Source organism: Acinonyx jubatus, chromosome D3, assembly GCF_027475565.1.
Source record: "Acinonyx jubatus isolate Ajub_Pintada_27869175 chromosome D3, VMU_Ajub_asm_v1.0, whole genome shotgun sequence".
Classification (NCBI taxonomy): domain Eukaryota; kingdom Metazoa; phylum Chordata; class Mammalia; order Carnivora; family Felidae; genus Acinonyx; species Acinonyx jubatus.
In genome coordinates this window covers 32,223,214-32,238,000 of record NC_069392.1, presented here as the reverse complement: position 1 = coordinate 32,238,000, position 14,787 = coordinate 32,223,214, and the positions used below count along the sequence as shown (strand labels likewise).

The 14,787-nt window shown below is 41.7% G+C and overlaps 1 protein-coding gene across 7 annotated transcripts in view; it reads left to right on the top strand.

Moving 5' to 3' along the window:
- LOC106989609 (piezo-type mechanosensitive ion channel component 2) overlaps window positions 1-14,787 on the top strand; it is a 462,833-nt gene that overhangs the window by 130,733 nt on the left and 317,313 nt on the right. The gene's annotated exons all lie outside the window — the stretch shown is intronic.

The window sequence follows — 14,787 nt, the reverse complement described above, 5'->3', positions numbered from 1 at the left end:
TCTTAGTCCACTTGCAAGGTTCTTCAAGTCCCATTAGTTCTCGGGTATCACTTCTTCTGTAGACCTTGGATGGATTTTGGAACTTTGTGTTTTTGAATGACCTCTATTTGAGGAGGAATAATGCATTTGAGGATTGAAACAGTACGGTCTTGGGCACCATCCAGCTGGTAGAAGTCTCTCTGACATGTTTTATCTAAGTGTTAGGTTTCCCATATCACCACCTTAAAGAGATCATTTAGTTTCGGATTGAGGCCCACATCAGACCACCCATGTGCCTTGCAGTGCTCCTAATGAATTAGAATGTTGCATCCCATTGTTCACCATTAGGTGGTTAGCTCTGCAACTGGTAGGGGTAGCAGCCGGTCCATCTGCTCTATTCACAACCTCCCCAGTTGCTCAAAAATGCATATTTTTTTCTGGTATGTGGATGATCTTGAATTAGTGACTGAAGTGTAATAGAAAATGGTAAAGTCAAGATCAACTGCTCTTCTAACAAATTACCACAAACTTAGTGTCTTAGAACAACATGAATGTATTCTCTGATGGTTCTGGAGGTCTAAAGCCTGAAATGGGCTGAAACTAAGGGTTGTAGTGCTTACTGTAGGCTCTGGCGAGAACCCATTTTCTTGTCATTTTCAGCTTCTAGAAGCTTCCAGGGCACTTTTTTTTTTTTTTTTTTTTTTTTTTTTGACTCGTGGCCCCTTCCGTCTTTAAAGCCAGAAATGACTGGTTGAATCCTTCTCATGATTCCATCTCTTTCCTGCCTTCATCTTAACCCGGTAAGAGCCTTTATGATGACACAGGGCATGCGTGGGTACTTCAAGCTCATCTCAAGATCTTTAACTTAATCAAAACTATAAAGTTTGTTTGTTTGTTTTGCCAAGTAACGAAACATATTTTCAGATTCTGGGGATTAAGGTATGGGCATCCTGAAGGGCCATTATTTTGCCAGGTAACTTTTCAAATGGATAATGAAGAAATAAAAGATTTAATCAGCAAATTTTAGGATCTATGAATAACCTAATGTTTTAAAAGAATGCACTGATAATCAGTGCTAATGTATATCTAATTAAACATTACATTCATTTATGGACTAATGGATAGAAAAGGATGGCCGTCTATTTTCTGGCTTAAAGATGTTTTCATTTGCATGGTGTCATATAATGAGGAATGGAGAAAAATCAACTTAAATTGCCACCTGAGCTTGCAGCCTAGCACATCTGATGAAAATCAGACATTTACATTTAAATTGCTCACACAAGTTTTTGAATCTATTTAATTATTAAATAGAAATGAAGCCTAATTAAAGGTTGTTAGCATCTAGAGGCATTTAATAGGCTTTCACAGTGTCTGTAGAAATTAGATATGAGATGAATAAGGACTGAACACTGTACGTGTCCTAGGTGCTGGGAATATAGATGATACCTGTACCTTAGTTTGAGGATGTGTGGTACTTGAGAAAAAACATGTTCATTAAACATTGTGGGTAGATGCTCTAGCTCACATTTAGATGTCATAATGGAGCACTTAAGGGAGTTAAAGAGGATGCTGGTAATGATTTTCTAAAGTTACAAGTAGTAATCATTCAGGTTTATATACTTTTGAAAATATTTCACCTTCAAAAATAGAACACAACCTAATTTTTTTTTTCCTTTTGCTAAGGGACAATACACTGGAATCCATTGGTAACGTACCAGTTTTCAGTTTTATGCACGTTTATATTTAATATTTTTGGTGGTCCTAGCTATATCAAGGATTGTGGACTTAATTTTCATTGGGAGTGCAAGTGAAAGAGCAGCTGACTGCCTATTTCAAGGGCATTTCTTCCAAGGCAATGGTATGGGCTATCCAGGCTGTGAATCTTCTCAATGAGGTTCTAGCAGTTGAGTGCTGGAAAATAATTATGCTAGAAAAGAAATAGGAATGCCCATTGCAAGGTTTTTAATATTCTGTTTAAAATAGAATTCTAGGGGCACCTGGGTGGCTCAGTCAGTTAAGCGTCTGACTTCGGCTCAGGTCTTGACCTCATGGCTCCTGAGTTCCAGCCCCACATCAGGCTCTGTGCTAACAGCTGAGAGCCTGGAGCCTGCTTCAGATTCTGTGTCTCCGTCCTTTTCTGCCCCTCCCCACTCTGTCTCTCTTTCTTCAAAATAAATAAAATTAAATAAATAAAATTTAATTAAAAATTAAGATAGAATTCTAGTGGTTTTTATATGTAAGAGGCTTAAAGTAAAATCTAGCATATTTAAAATATAAATATTGTGTTAATACATGCAGTAATAAGGTCTTTGTTAGCTATAGATGTAAGTTTCATCCTACTACAAAAGGAAAAGGATTAGCATGCACTCATGCTCTGATTTACATAAGAGAAAAAAAGTCTGACTCCAGTTGCCAGGAGAAATGAGTTTGATACTGATGCTTATAACATTAACCCCATTTTTCAATCATTGGTAATATAATTGAATTAAGACTCTTTTTCAAAGTACACTTAGAGGAAACAGAACATGTGGAAACAAATCCTTGTCAAATAGATGAATGAATGAAGAAATAAAAGATTTAATTTGAAAATTAAAATGTCAGAGAGATGAATATATGTTTTGAAAGTTCCTAAGCCCTTTATCCTTGTAGTTTATAGGAAGGTCCTTGCGTATTATAGCTAAGGGACTGGGTATAGCAACTTGTAGTTAAGGGCTGTGCCTTCTCTGTTTTGTTTTGTTTTGTTTTTCCACACTGAAAACATAGTGTCTTATCTACTATAAATGTATAATGAATACATGTTGAATGAACAAATAAATTCAGTGAATTAAAGAATAACCTAACATTTCATCCATTTGTTGATTCAGTAGGAGGATGTTTATAACAATGTACTTATTCTTTTAAAAAATATTGATTTGGCTTCCTCTTTGGGCCAAGTACTTCTTTGGACAAGTGTGTGAACACATAGAAAGTAGACAAGAGCCCCATCCTCATGGCAGTTATCAGGAAGGCAAAATAATAGTCAATATATTAGATTCTTACATTATTTAATGAACTACAGATGACTATTTGTAATTTTGTTTCTCTCCATTTTTTCAGAACCACCCATTCCAACTTGAGGTTTTCCAAGAAAACAGAGCTAGAGAATAAGTGAGCGTTTGTGAGTTAAGACCCTTTGAATCAGTGACTTGATTCACTCACACATAGAACAAAGATGAGTTCCATTGGTGCATTTCTGTCCTCAGAGACTTTATGGATGTATGTGAAGAGTGTGAGGTCACATCCTGGACTTCACTGTGTGATTAGGTGTCTGTCATTCCTGTTTTTTATACAGCCTGCGCCCCTTCTCAGAGCATTTTACAAGCAATAAATCATGATCTTGCATAGAATCTGGGGAGCAGATAGGGAGCATTTTGAATGGCTCCATTTGACAGATTTGGAAACCAAAGGATGGAGGGATGATCTCTTTAAGGGCCTTTATTTCTCTCTGGTTTATGTGTTATTCAAAGGCAGGTGCGATCCATTGCACCTAGTACATATTTATTGAATTAAAGCTACTTTTTATGTAGCGCTTTGCAATGAGTCCTTTCACTAAGGATCTATTGTTGAAGAACATCTTGAAGTGAAGGTTCAGAAGTTCCTTCATAATCTTTTTCTTTTCGTGCAGTGCCCACAGGTGCCCATTTTCTAGGGCTGCCATAACAAAGTACCACAGCTCTGAAAGCTGGATATCCAAGATCAAGGTGTCAGCACTGCTTGGTTTCTTCTGAGGCCTCTCTCCTTGGCTTGCCAATGGCCGTCTTCTCCCTGTATCTTCACATGATCTTCCCTCTGTGTGTGTCTGCGTCCTAATTTCCTCTTCTTATAAGGGCACTAAGTGTATTAGACGAGCCCTCCCCTATCACCCCGCCCCGACCTCATGTTAGTTTACAGGAAACATTACCTTTTTGTAAATCTGTCTCCAAAAACAGTCATGGTCCAAGGGACTGGCGGTTAGGACCTCCACATAAGCATCTGAGGGGGATGCAGTTTGGCCCATAACATTTATTTGTATGGTGCCCCACTTGTTGTATTCATCTGTATGAGTACAAATGAAGTTTGGTAATCTTTAGAAAATTAAGAGCTATTAAGACCTCTAAAACACTTCCACAGTTTACCTTGACCAGCCTTCTTGCCCGGCCAGGCCTCACCTTCCCTCATCCAGAACTTTCTGGATAGGAGTCCTCAGCCCTGGCTTACTGTGGAATTACTGGGGAGACTTGACAACAAGCCTGTGATCTAACCCATCCCAGAGCAATGTAATCATAAGCTCTGAGAGTGGAATCTGGACACACTGCGAGGGCCCCTGAGTAGCTTTAACGCAGCAACCTCTGCGAATCCCTGCACCCTTCAGAGACTCAAAACTTAGTCAATAATTATTTCATAAAAGCCCTTCGCGTATGTTGTCCAGTTAAATGACAACTACACCTCAAGAACAGCCAGCCACAATCTCTGCCTTGAGGCAACCTCTGATTTGGTGTAGTAAGAGAGTGTGTCACAGATTTTGAAGGACTTGAGCAAAAATCACATGAGTCGTTATATAGCAAATTTAATCCTATAAACGAAGCGTAAGGGCTACTATGAGAAGTTAGTAAAAACAGTTATTGTATGAAAAAGTTTCTGTGCCTATCTCCCTATTGAATTAATCAGCCGGAAGATTTATTATTATCGGTAGCAAAGCTGGGATATATGGCAGAAGCCAGTGAACCCAATAAAAAATAGGGCCCAGTGCCTAGCCAAAGACAGATGTCCATAGGAAAACAACTGAGGAACTGGGAAAATCATCACTGAGTCATTAAACTGTCCAGGTAGCTGGGAGGCAAAGTGGCCACAAGAGTTAACTAGCCATTGTAGTGTGAACTAATTAAGACAAGGGCATATGTATTTGGAATTAACTTTGATGTTTGTTGGTTGGACAGAAGCCAGCGCTCTGGTGTTGGTTGGTCTGTTTTCAGTCCAGAGACAGCATCTTGGGTGATTAGCACAAGGTGCCTGCTATGGCTGGAATGTGTATTACAGGCTCAGAAGGCAAAGGTAGTTTGGTCGTTTTCTAAATGATCCGGAAAAAAGATTCTTTTTTAAAAAGGAGACATTTCTAAGTTTAGGGAGTTTGATACCCACAAAGTGATTGATGGGAAAAACTATTGGACAGAGGATCTCCGGGTTTATGGATTACTCTGTAGGTACATGTATCACCCCTTTGTCACTTACACAGTGCACTTGCTAAATGAGGAAGAAGGTGTACTCTCTGAGGGGCAGTCAGGAGCCAGTGAGACTCGTACTGAAGTTGGTGTAGGTGAGAGCCAGAATTTTATATTTACTCACATACTTACCATTTCTGTATTCTTCATTGTTTCGTGTAGATCTGAGTTCCCAGGTAGTGCGATTTTCCTTTCCTGAAGAACTTTCAGCATTCCTTACAGTACAGTTTTGGCGGTTGTGAATCCTCCTGGTTTTTGTGTGTCTAAAAATGCCCTCATGTTTGCCTTCACCTTTGAAGGCTAGCTTCACTAGCTGTAGAATTTTTGGTTGAAAAACTTTTCCCTCTCTGCTTCTGTATAATAAATATGTCATTCCGGTATCTTCTAGCCTCCATAGTTTTTGATGATGTTAGTCATAAATCTTGTGATTGTTCTCCCTTAATGTGTTTTTCTCTGGCTCTTCTAAAGCTTTTCTCTTTACCTTAGACTCTCAGTAATTTGAGTATGATGTATACCATGGTGATTCCTCTTTGAGCTTATTATGCTTAGGGTGCACTGAGATTTTTAAATCTCTAAGATGGGTGATAATTGACTAGAAGGGGTGTGAAGGACATTTTGGGTGGTGTAAATGTAGATCTTGTCATGATGGTTTCACAGATGGCAGACATTTGCCAAAACTCACTGAATCTTACACTAAATATGTATTTCACTATTCAGTCTAGACAAGTGACTTAAAGCTTTTATGTTTAAGCATGACCTATGGGAGCTGCTTGTATTTTCTCTAAAAATTGAGTCTGTAATGACTAAATGTGGGAATTCAATTTACTATTTTGTTTCTGAGGACTCTTTAAAAATCTCTGCACATATATTTTTTCCTCTAAATGATGTAAGTTCTGGTTAAAATGAAAAAAAAAATAGGTGATATAGTAAAAGTACTTTAAGATCATTTTTAGATTACTTGGGAAGGGTTTTAATATTAAGGATGTACTCAAGTGTCAACAGAAAAAACTAAAAGGGAAGCATCTTAAGAATTTGTGTGTGTGTATGAGAGAGAGAGAGAATGGGGAAGGAAGAAGGAGTGGAGGGAGGAAGGAAGGAAGGAAGGGAGGGAGGGAGGGAGGGAGGGAGGGAGGAAGAAAAGAAGGAAAGAAAGATGGATGGATGGAAGGAAGGAAGGAAGGAAGGAAAGAAGGAAAGATGGAAGGGAGGGAGAAAAGAAGGAAGGGAGGGAGGAAGGGAGAGAGGAAGGGAGGAAGGAAAGAAGGAAAAGGATGAATGAACTTGAAGGTGATGGGAAGGAGGGATCTGTGAATTTGGCCACTCTGTTTCACAGCAGATATAGGGATGTCGATATGAATGCAAGGCCAATAAACTAATAGTAGGTAAATTTTTTAGCTCAATGAATTTAACTGGGAGGAGACAAGTTTTGCCTGTTTCTTTCCCTTCCATGTACTAATGTCCTGCTTCTTTCAATCTGTTACCCTGGTGAAGGTTAAAGATTTTACATTATGTCCTCCACATGGCTGTGGTAACAGCTGTACATCAGCACATGACTTCTTACGTTCACCTGTTGCTTTTCATTCATTCGTTCATCCATTCAACCAATATTTATTGTGTGCTACTTAAGCACTTTTCTGTGCTTTGGGGGTGCAGGGATAATCAAGCAGGGCAAGTAGGATCTTGGACTTGTGAAGCTTACATTTGAGATAGAGCTATAGATAGACAGAGAGAGATAAAGACAGAGAGATAGAGATAGGGGGGAGAATAAAAAAAGAAACAAATTAAGGTTATTGCAAGTGGTGACGTGTGCAAGGCAGGGTAACATGAGCACCTGGGGGCGGGGAGATGGTGTCCATTTCAGCTTGCAGACCAGAGCTGGGTTTAAATGTCTGATCTGAGACCTGAGCAAAAGGAAGGGGACAGATGTACAATCTAAAAAGAGAAATTGGCATGTCTTCTTGCCAGTTTCATAGATAAATGAAAACATACCCATGGAGCAATGGCAAAAAACTAATTAAAAGGCTGTTTTTTGAGAATGTGCTAGGCTCTTTCTGGGGAGAGACGTTGAGGATAATATGTGCCTTTTACTGGAGGACCCACACCCCCCTCCCGCCTTTGCAGATGAGTCATTCCTCTGGTGCTGTGAGCACAACCGACCAACAGAAGGCAGTGCTGGCTGAGGAGCTCAGGAACGGGGAACATAAACACTGCAGGTCACAATGCACTTAGTCATAGCAACCTGGTGCATGTTCCCTGTGGGGAAAACGACATGATAACAGCACAGAAATCTCTCCTGACCAGTCAGCCAGGGCAGAAAGACTCTCCTGGCCAGCAAATCTGGGCGCCTCACGCCAATGGAAAAGCAGATGTGAAAAAAAGCATGACGAGGGTAGGGAACAGCTGGAAGCAAGCTGACGGTCACTCATCTACACCGGTCTTTGGTGAGCGCCACTCTCAGGTGTGTGGGGACACCTCCATTTCTCCCCCCAATTTTCCGAGTCTCTATCCACATGAAGCTGAAGGCAGTAACTCTTTCCTCCATCTATCCATGCCTGACAATATGTGTGGAACTAAACCCGCCTTTTTGAAGAGATGCAAGAGAAAAAAAAGACAAAGGTGAAGTTATATGGGTAGATCTAAGAGAACGAAGTGTAGCAGAACAGACATTTTTTTTTTTTCAGAATTGAATTCACCGTTTTCCTGAAGGGATTGCAGAATAACTCTGTACAGAAAACATCTAAAGCTAATTGCTGGAAGAATACTCCACAGGGAACGAGCCCGCCTTGAAGGGGAATGGACTCAATAACCTGATTGTTTTCTCCCATTCATTACCATTTGTGGGTCCCCTGGTGCAGAATTTGGCAAACTGGCTTAGTAAAATAACAAGAAGTATGCAGACTTCTTGTTGGCTTGATGCGAAACGTTCTTGCCAACATACATTGGGATCAGTACACAAGGACCACGTTCTCTCTCATTTGTGTGATTTTCATTTATTAAGTCCTCTCAGTAACCATTTAATGGGGACTCTTGTGTGCAAAGTGCTGTACGAGACACTCAGGAGTGTCTACAGAGGTGTGATATTTGGCTCCTACCTTCAAGGAACTTACAGTCTGGTCAACATTAAGAAAGACACAAATCAATGATCTGGAACGAGATGTTGGAAAGGACTTCTCTGACAAGCCTGCGTGGTGTTGAATGCAGTCAGAATTGGGGAAGCACAGATTTCAGAAGGCACTTTTTCTATCCCCGACCAATGAATTATGAAGGTCACTGAAGTTCTTAGAAATGAGACCATTAAGTTCACGATTTCCTTAAAAAAAATTCTCCCTTACGATTTGGACAACTTCTCATAGTTGGAATCATCTAAAACATGACTAAGGCTTTTTATTCCCAAAAGCCAACTCCCTGATACATTGAGTTGTTATGCAGTTTCCTTGAGGATAAGTGTGGGGGGACAACTCAGTCTGGATAATCTGTGAAATCCCAGAACCAGAGGTGGAATGGGGCAGGGTCTGATAAATATCTAAGTTCCTCTCTTTTTTTTGTTCACTCTGAAATTTGTGGGATCTCTATCCAGAGGGAACCAGGGGGCAGTGTAGCCGGCCCCCTACTCCCAGTGCTGGGGGTGTTACTACCCACCCCATGGGCAATATGTAGACCCCTGGGAACTTACAGGGGCATGGGCCAGGACATGTCTGCAGTCAGAAGATGTCTGCAGACAGGGAGTTTCTGCAGTGGATAGGCCTGCACTCACAGCCTACACTTCTCAGGTCTTGGCAGAAAAACATGGAAACCATCAGTTGTTTAGAGTCAAAGTTGCAGAAGCCATAACATGGTTTAAAAGACAACAACAAAAAAGAGAGAGAGAGAGAAAAGCTCCAGAAAATAACAATTAATAACAATTAATTCTCTTCCCTTGTCCTATAGTTTGTTTACTGAATTGGCAGAAAGCCCCAATTCAGAGGTTTCACTTTTACATGAAAGCTTTTCTCAGTGCTCTGCTAAATAGCGTACATATTCTTGAATCTAACTGTATCATTCAGCCTCCAAGTGCTGTCCTCCCCTCCAGAAGGAAGACGTGGAAGGACAAGGACAAGGCTCATTACTGGGGTGGGTCTGTGGAAGGCTGAGCAACTTCCTGTCTCCTGTGTTTGGATCTCTGCCCTTGACTTCATGCAAAGGCATTGACCATTCCATGAGGGAGCCCCAGTGCTCACTGCACTTGGAAATGCCTTCCTGTGTTTGAGTGAGACTGGTTAATCAATTGATCCTACTAAAGGAATTTCTTCATATCCACGTTGGATGCTTGTATTGGCCTGTTCTCTGCCAAACCTGCCTGTGGAGGGACCTGAGAATGTGCACGGAAAGCCATTTTATTTGGGTGCTTAAGTTCTCCAATTTGGCCTCCTTTCCATAGTTCAGCTTTTGAGACTTAAGCAGACATTTTTAAGTGTGCTTACACAAGTTTCTGTGTATATTAATACATTTCTACCTGCCTATCGTTTTTTCTCCTTCTGTAAAACATCACAACAGAACAACTACCTCATAATATTAAGAATTAGGTAGGGGCGCCTGGGTGGCTCAGTCGTTAAAGTGTCCAACTTCGGCTCAGGTCATGATCTCGCGGTCCATGAGTCCGAGCCCTGCGTCGGGCTCTGTGCTGACAGCTCGGAGCCTGGAGCCTGTTTCGGATTCTGTGTCTCCCTCTCTCTCTGACCCTCCTCCATTCATGCCCTGTCTCTCCCTGTCTCAAAAATAAATAAACGTTAAAAAAAAAAAAAGAATTAGGCATATATCTACAACCTGAGTTCTGGCTTTTGGCCTGACCTCCTTTTGGAAATGGGGAAATTAGAGAAAGTGAAGTGGATGGGGTGGGGGGGGTCTTCTCCAGGGAACGGAGCCACATGAATGGAGACAGGGACACCTGGTATGAATGAGTCATACTGGGCTTTGTTTCTTCTCCACAAATGTGGAAGGACCCTCAGACATCACAGAATCAGTGCAAAGCCTACTAGGAAATTTCTTGACTATCAAAGCACAGTTCTTTTTGACTTCAAATGTGCTTTCTTCTACTAGAGCAGGGATCAGCAAACTGCAGCCCACAGGCCAACACTGTCTCCACCCACCACTGTGGCCTGTGAGTTCATTTCAATTGCCAAAAAAAAAAAAAAAATTGAAATTATTTCGTGACATAGGAAAATTACCTTTTATTCAAATTTCAGTCTCCATAAATCAAATTTTACTAGAATACAACCATAACTTGCTCATGGATTGTCTGTGACTGCTTTTGCACTACAATGGCAGAATTGTGTCCTTGCTTAAAATATGTACTATCTGGCCCTTAGAGCTAGAGGGCCTAGAATTTCCAATTCTGATGAAAGTTTTGGCATCTTCCCCACTCTACATGTTCATGCTCACGTACATGTATGTATCGTTGACCCTTGAACAACACAGGTTTGGACTATGCAAGCCCATGTGTATGTTTTTTTTCCAAGTAAATATGGTACAGTACTATAGATAAATTTTCTCTTCTTTATGATTTTCTTTTTTAAATTTTTTAATGTTTATCTTAGAGAGAGAGAGAGAGAGAGAGAGAGAGAGAGCGCACACGCGCGCAAGTGGGGGAGGGGAGAGAGAGGGAGACACAGAATCCTAAGCAGGCTTGAGGCTCCAAGCTGTCAACACAGAGCCCGATATGGGGCTCTAACCCATGGACCGTGAGATCATAACCTGAGCCAAAGTTGGACGCTTAACCAACTGAGCCACCCAGGCACCCCTATGATTTTCTTAATACTTTTTTTCCCCTCTAGTTTACTTTATTGTAAGAATACAGTATATAATACATGTAAGGTACAAAATATGTGTTAATCAACTATTGTTGGTTAGTCTTCTGGTCAACAGTAGGCTATTAGTAGTTAAGTTTTTGGGGAATCAAAAGTTATATGTGGATTTTTTACTGTGTGTGTGGGGGGGGCAGTGGCCCTGACCCCACATTGTTTAAGAGTCAACTGTATGTTTCAAACATGGTTTCTAATAATTTAAGAAAAAAATGTCATTTCCAGTTGCTTTCTAGTTTTTATTACCTTTCTGATGTACCTAGCATATTTTCTGCTTCTCAATAACATGTATGATCTCAAAGGTACAATATGTCCTGTTCTATCCAAAGACACTGAAGTTTTAAACAAGATGTCTCTCACATAGTAGTTGCAAAACAGTAGTTTCATGAATACGTTTACAAATAAATGGAAGGCAATTCATCAAATAATTCTCCCACTGTTTCTGCTGCTTTCCTGGAATTCCTAATGATCTATGTTGAATTTTTTCGGTCTGTCCTCCATGCTCTCGACTGCTGTTTTACATCTTCTTTGTTACCTTGTGCTGAGTTCTGCATGAGGTCCTCAATACTGTCATCCAGTTCACCGAATTTATCTTGGCCTCCACCCAATCTAGGGGTTAGCTTACCTGTTGATCTATTTCACTAGTTAAATGACCATATTTTAAATTTCTAAGACATTTCGTTGCTGTTTTCAGTGTCATCTATTTTATTTCATTTCTTCTGTCTTTGAAAAAACAATTTCTTGTTCACTTTTCAGGATTTACCTTATTTCTCTTTTGGGGGAACCCCAAGAAACTTAGTTTAAAGTCAGTTTCAGTCTGTTGCATGTTTCATTTAACCTTCGATGAATTCGTGTTTCTTCATGTATTTTGAATTACTGTTTGTTCACTAATATCGAACAAGAAGGCTTCCTTGGTCTCCGCCCCAACCCCTCTTGCTCTGGTTCTAGCTTTCTCCTTCTCCACACCCTCTGTGCTCATCTCTCTAAAACTTTTCTGTTGCTCCCACCTGGACCTATGGGATCCCAGTGGAGACGGAGAGATCTCTCCTGTGATGATGTTGGGGGTTTGGGCTTCCCAGGTATGGGGTATCCATGTTCTCCCTCTTCCCTAAGCGCACAGCTCCTTGTAAACTGTAAATCACAAAGTGGTCAGGAGAACATTCTTTCCCAGCATCCTTTTAAAATCTGGGGAGCTGTAACCAAACCTTTATTTTAATCAGTGTTCCTAACGACAGCTCCCTTGCTCATGCCAAGCATGTCATTAGATATTCACCATGAAGCCAACTTTCATTTTTTTGTGTGCCTGCTTTAAGACCAGCCTGCACTCAGCTTTGCATTTCTCTGCTCATCCTGACCCTTACATATGTTTATCTTATGCTGGTGCCTGGTTATATTTTCCTGGTGATCAGCTTCATATTTTACCTATTGCAATTGACCCTTGAACAACCAAGGGCTTGGGGCAAGCCCCCCCCCCCCCACCAACTCCATGCAGTGGAAAATCCACCAGTAACTTTTGACTCCCTAAAACATAACTCTTAATAGCCTACTATTGGCAAGAATCCTTACCAGTAACACAGCCAATTAGCACATATTTTTGTATTTTCCATGTCTTCTATGCTGTATTCTTACAATAAAGTAAGCTAGAGAAGAGAAAATGTTGATAAGAAAATCCTAAGGAAGAGAATATATATTTACAGTGCTGTATGTAAATTTTTGAAAAAAAAAATCCATGAATAGGCAGGCCAGGCTGGGACAGGCGCAAGGGCCTGGACTTAGCTTCCAGGGGAACTGCAGGAAGGGACAGCTGCCCTGTGTGCCTGGAGGTACCCCACCAATAATGGGTGGCCATCAGCAGCCAAAGCCACACATGAGTGCATTGGCCTTCGGATGCAGAGATGCTGAGGTGCTTCTTTAGGGTTGGGGGCAAAGTGGGGAGGCACTTCTGGTGCTATGCCATCCCTGCCCTCTGGGCAAGTTCCTATGCTTCAGCCCAGCCTCCTGACAGCCAGCCCTGGTGCTCTCCCTGACCTCCCCATCCATACATGGGGTGACCTACAGCCCTGCCAGGTCCTGCCCTTGCCTGGGCTCACCAGGGGGCCTCCTTGGTCCTCAGAGGTCAGCGGCCATGACCCCTGTGCAGATTGTCTTCCATTGGGTCCTATGGAGAAATGTCTCTGGCTTTTGTGGTCAACTCTTAAAAATTCTGTGTACCAGTGGACCCATCCAATTCAAACCCATGTTGTCCAAGTGTCAATTATATTTCCATGTATTTCGGGCAAAAGGTACCTCAAAATAGGAAGTTTCTACCCCTAGGAAGTCCCAGGCCCCTGTGTTTTCTAGAGTGAGAAAGCCCTGCTACTTCATGCTCTCAGTTCTGCTTCTTGCCCCAGATATTTAGCCATTGAGGTCCCTGTTAAGCTTGAGATATTATGCTAGCATGGTGCCTGCTTTCAGGAGGCTTATGCTGCATCTGAGGACAACGAATGTCTAGAACAAGATGACCTAGTTGCTCTGTGAGGTGCTGCCCCTAGCCCCTCCATGATGGTGGCACTGATTCCCCCATGTTTCCTGGAGAGTTGACTCAGGACTGCTCACAGCAATCACGGTCGTGAACTGTAGGAAGCTGCCTTGCTTAAGTAACACCCATCTCTGGGGACAGCTCACATCTAGTTTCTGGCCAGTGATGGGAGTGAGTGGGATACACAGGCTTAGCCCCCTTGCCTCAATTCCAGACAGTTGTGAAGGGCCATTCCAGCTCCAAAGCTTCCCAAGGACCCTCTGAGGGCTCCGCTGCAGCCACATTGCAGTCCAGATTCTTCCCTGGCTCAGTCCTGCCTCCCTCACCCCTCTATTGATGATATTGCCCACAGCCCTCTCCAATAATTTCCTATACACCAATCTCAGTCTGAGTCTATTCCTGGTCACCCAGCCTAGGGCAGCAACTGACAATATAAGATACACATTTCTGAGTGTCAGATAAAGACATACAGAAAGAGGTCCCATTGGGTCAGAGTAGTAAGGAAAGATGTAAAAGATGTGAGACCTGGTCATGAATGATAGATTTAGAAGGAAGGATGGAGTGGACATTTGTAATGCTGGCAGCTTCGTGTCCTTTTCCTGGTCCCTCCTCTAACATTCTTCTGTGTGCCCAGAGAGTCATCTTTCTCTCTGGCATTCTTTTAACCACCACCGCCGCCCCCCCCCCCCCACCCTCTGATTATATCCATTTCATTGTGAGGAACCTTTTAGAAGAAACTACAATACTTTAAAAGTTATTAAATAATAGCACATAAAGCCAAGGTAATAAATGACGGATCCAAATGGGAAGGCAGAAGGGAAAAAAATATTTTTTTTTGGCTCCAACAATATGTCAATAAAAAAATTGGAAATAGAAGCTTGAGCGTTTGCAAGGGAGGATTAAGACGTGGGTGTGGTGGGGAATTGCAAGTCCCACTCAGACATGCAGTAGAAGCTCGCAGTCTAATTTGTGAAGGTGCGGAGGACTCTGAAGGCAATGATCTTGTCATCCATTCTTCCGTTGGCTTTGTGGTGCTCCCAGAAAGCCCCTCTTGCTGTTTTTTCGCAACAAAGAGTTGGAGGAGGGTTGGAATGATGACCTCAATGAGGTTTCAAGGAGAATATGTGGCAGACATGTATTTCTTCTCTGCATTTGTATGAGTCTGATACTAACGAATTGGCCATTCCTGTAGATCAGAATGGTTAGGATTAGCAAG